Here is a 5,000-nt window from a genome sequence, read left to right as displayed (position 1 = left end):
ACACACAAAGGCACATATACTGTAACTAAAGATGCTTTGGTGCAAGTGACACTGTCTCAGCTTATGTGCCAGTTGAGAAAAAAAACGACTGAAGAGGAAATAAGTTTAATCGATTATTAATACATTATCTCTCTCTTTCTCTCAAATTTAGATTCGAAATGCTTCATTGAATAAGACAAATTTGTATAGCCAAAGCAGTTACACAAATTGTGGAGGGAACATGGAATAAAACACCGAAATAAAACTATGTGTATACTGTCTCTCTCTCACACACACACCTACACACACACACACACACACACAAAGGCACATATAATGTAACTAAAGATGCTTTGGTGCAAGTCGTTCGCATGACCTTCCCTGGCATCAAATCTTCTGCCACTTTGTATAGGACACACTCCTGCTCATACGATACTGTGTAAGGTGCTTACTGATATCAGTACCAGCACGCTCTTTATGTGTGTGTGTGTGTGTGTGGATTTGTGTGTAAGGACGTATGTGTGTCTTTGATTACCTATCTATCAGAGTAATGGCCGTCTGCCTTTGTGTGTGTGTGTGTATGTGTGTGTGTGTATGCGTATGTGTGTGTGTGTGTGTGTGTGTGTGTGTGTGTGTGTGTGTGTGTGAGTGAATGTGTGTGTGTGTGTGTGTGTGTGTGTGTGTGTGTGTGTGTGTGTGTGTGTGTGTGTGTGTGTGCGTATGTGTGTGTGTGTGTCTATTGGGGCACTGACACGTGTCCAGTACAGTTGCACGCAGGCTTGTAAAAGTAACCCAAGACCCAAGGGTTGAACAATGCAACCGCATCTCTCCTTTTTTTCCATGGTCACGCTCTCTCTCTCCTCTCTCTCTCTCTCTCTCTCTCTCCTCAAGGTGCTGGTGTTCCCCTGAATGCCTGGCTGGCACCAGTCACACTCTGTTCGAGCAGAGCATCACACAACGGGCCACAAAAGCCTATCATTTGATATCAGTCATATTCTAAAGACTACAAGCAAACAATTGTGCCGCTATTTGCGTGTGTGTGTGTGTGTGTGTGTGTTGGTTGTAGTTCATAGTTCATTCTATAAATGAATGTGTCGTTAAGTTGTTTGTTTGTTTGTGTGTGTGTGTTTTTATGTGTGTTTGTGTGAGTTTAGATGCCGCTTTTTCTTGCTTAAATTGAGAGAGCTCTTTTTAATGGTGATAGGGACTGATGCCAAAATATAACCCCCACCCCCTTGAAGTCGTCAATGGCAGCACTTGTAATAAACCCGCCAATTCCTCTTTCCATGGATCTTATCCATGGACACTTTCTGATAATCCTTCCCTTCTCTAAGGATCGTGTGTATAGAATTAAAAAAAAAAAAAAAAAGTGGAAAGAAACAACCCTGTCGCTGATACAAATGTCCACCCAGTGATTCCTCCCTGAAAAAAAGTAGGGAGAAAAAAAAGAGAGAAAGACAAGGAAAAGAGTACGAAAAAAAGGAAGGGAAAGAAAGGGATGAAAGAAAACGTATACGCCGACCCACTTTGTCATTGAGTTTTATTACGTTTCACTCTGTTTGGCTTAGATAACAAATCTCTCCCTCTGACCCCTCAGAGTAAGCGAGCATTACAAATTAATCCCAAGTTTTAATAAGTCCGAGCTAAGCCTAGGTTTTTTTTTCTTTCTTTCTTTCTTTCTTTCTCTCTCTCTCTCTCTGCTCTTCTCAGAGTAAAAGAAATAATGGAAGAAAGAAAGAAAGTGAGGAGGAGGGTGGGGGATAGAGAGAGCAAAAAGAAAGAGAAGAAGAAGAAAGGGGAGAAGGAAAAAAGAAATATATTAAAACTCTGTGATCACAGCCAGCTTTTCTTGTTTGTCGTCCGCTGGTTTTTTTTTTTTTTTTAGGGTTTAAGCCATCTCTCCCTAATCCAATTTGTCTATCGGAGTTTGGGGAAAGGGAGGAGAGGGGCTGATTGTTGGGAAAGTTACCTCCACACTTGGATAAACTGTTTAGACACGCCGTCATCCTATAATATTAGTCTATGGGAAAACATGACTTCTACACACACAGTTTGACGGAAAAGGGATGTTTGTTTTCCCGTGGAAAATAAATATATACAAGATGGAGGGAAGCCACTCCCCCCCCGTTTTTCTGTTTTAAGACATTATTTATCACTGATATAAAAAAATAGAAAGTAATACAAATAGATATATTTTTAGTTTAATCTGTTTAAAAATACAACCACATTTTTCAAATGGCAAAATAAGGTATGTCAAATAATAAAAATAAAAAAAATGAAGCGAATATTCAAAACAACTCAGCGTTGTTGTTTTTTCATAGGATATTTGATGATAATACATTACGTCGGACAATTGACAACGTGTCAAATAAATCAGTATATCGTCAAAACCAGAGGGACTCAGGGGTTAAGTGCCAGTCATAAAGCAGGGGAGTTTTTCCTCGTTTGATCCCAAACATGCGTGGAGTATAATCAGATCTGAAGCTGCCAGTCACACAGTGTGAGACAGGCTCGGAAAGATTAGAAGGATCAATTTAATTACTTGTGTTTTCTAGGAGCACTCTCGTTCTTAGAAGAAATGAATGAAAAGACTAAAGGAGGAGAGAGAGAAAGAGAGAGAGAGAGAGAGAGAGAGAGAGTGAGAGAGAGAGAGAGAAAGAGAGAGAGAGAAAGATCATGCTAAAAGACCAGAGCTAATCTGTGGGATAAAGTGCTTTGCGAGTAAATGATTTGGAGCTATAAGGACAACAACCTTTCCTTGTCCAATTCAACATGGAACAGACACAGTAACCGTCCCCCTTCAAGCGCTTATGCAATAGCGCCTCAACACCACACACACACACACACACACACACACACGCATACGCACACATAAACAAGGACACAAATAACAACAACAAAAAAAAACATCTCATAAATAACAACTCCTGTACTGGGTGCGGAGGAACTATATAATTCAAAAGAAATCTCCTATCACCAAATACACTATTTCTGAAAAAAAAAGAGAGCAATCAAAAGAGTTTCAGGCTCTGATTGAATTTGTTCAGCCACGTGATCTTACATGTACAAGGATGGGGAGGGAGTCAACCTTAAAAGGAGGCTGACCGTTGAAGTGACTGAGAGACCTGTTTATGGGGACTTCTTCCAAAGTCAAATGTTTTATTTCATTTTTGTTTTGTTTTCTGGTTTGTTCTTTTTCACTGTGACACGTTTTCTCTCTCTCTCCCTCACATTCCTTTATAATGAATCTTAAATAAAAAATCAAATAAAAAAGATTAACCATTATCCATGTTCTCTATAACCAGACTCCATGTTATCCATGCCCATAATATTTAGAGAAAGGAGGGCAGGCAAAAGAAAAGAACGGGGGTGGGGGGTCTATTTTTCTCATATACTCTGTTGTCCTACCCAGAATTCCATTCATGGCCCTCTCGCTGACTGGCGTTAACAGGAACAGGACCTGAACTCTCGTTTTGTCTCATCTCATCCAATTTCACTCTCTCATCTCTCCCCTCGGCCTCCCTCCCATCAGCCTCTCATCTCTCCGGGACACCCCCCCCCCCCACCCCTGCCTCCCCACCACCCCCCGCATGACGGCCCGACCCCTCCGCTAAAATCATCCTTTAATAATCGCACAACAACAACAGCAAACCCCCCCCCCCCCCCCCCCCCAAAAAAAAAGAAAACCCCACAATAAAGCCAGGAGGCGTCATCCTATTAACCAGGCCTGGCTCCGGGGCTAATGCCGGCCCCGACTTGGGGTCCCTTTCAGCCGGGCCAGGCCCTGTCCACTCTGGAGGCTCCCAGGGCCTGGATACCTTTCATCTGGGCCGGCTGCTGCTGCTGCTGCTGGATGGGAAGACAGGAGTCTGGGATCCGGGGGTGGAGGAGGTGGGGTTGGGGGTGGAGGTGGAGGTGAAGGTGGGTGAGTGCTGTGCTGGTAGACGGGTGTCAGTGTGTTAGTGATATTATGGAACGGCTGCCTCCGCCGCCGCCGCCATTGTTGTTTTCTGGGAACGGCGTCAACTTGGAGAGAGAATGCGTGTACCCGCCCGGGTCATTGTTGACGTGCATTGTCTCTCGTAGTCCGTAAAAGCCAATTAGTTCTCTCTTTTTTTTTTTGATGGGGATAGGGGAGGGCATCACACTTTCAGATCAAGGTCCGATTGTGAACTAATGAAGAGATTCACGTTCCTGTTTTTAGCCTCGAGGTCCACCCCGACCGACCCCCCCCACCAACACAATCAAAGTCACCTCAGACATAGCAATTGCGGTGGTGGAGGTGGTGGGGAGGGGAGGGGAGGGGAGGGAGACAAAAGTAAAAAAGAGAAAAGTTTTGTGGCACTGCTGGACGATGCCTGTACCCCCTGCTGAACCCACCGCCTTTCTAATCTTTGTCTGGACAGGCAGCAGGGCCACGGAGAGAGAGAGAGAGAGAGAGAGAGAGGACGAGAAGTGGACGGTGGAGGTGGAGGTGGTGGAGGAGGAGAAGGAGGAGGAGGAGGAGGAGGAAGAGATGAATGGACAACGGAGGCAGAATTAAGAATTAAGCTCCATGGCCTGGGGCAGCATAAATGGCAATTGGAGGAGTTTTTCTTTCTCTCGTTTATTCTTTCCCTTTCTTTCTTTTCTTTTCTTCTCCTTTTTCTTTCTACTGCTTCTGCTTCTTCTTCTCCTTCTCCATTTCGGCGTCTCTATTTAGCAGGACACCATGTGGTCCTCAAAGGGTCCCACAGAGCCACGGCGGGGACGGCCAACGAGATCAAAGGGAACTCATTACCTCCCAAACACAACCATCACAACAACAACGCCAACGACGACCAGAGGAACGCTGGTGTGGAGAGGGAGACACACACACACACACCCTCCCACACACACACACACACACACAAACAAAAAAGACGAACTCAGGAATGCCTGTTAAGAACGGATATCAGAATGAGAAGATGGACAAACGAATAAATGAATCGCACATGAGGCTCAGACAGAGAGAGAGAGATAAAGAGAAATAGAGAGAGAGA

The sequence above is a fragment of the Sardina pilchardus genome, chromosome 1 (assembly GCF_963854185.1).
Source record: "Sardina pilchardus chromosome 1, fSarPil1.1, whole genome shotgun sequence".
NCBI lineage: Eukaryota > Metazoa > Chordata > Actinopteri > Clupeiformes > Clupeidae > Sardina > Sardina pilchardus.
The sequence above is the reverse complement of the archived record's forward strand: the minus strand, read 5'-3'. Positions refer to the sequence as shown.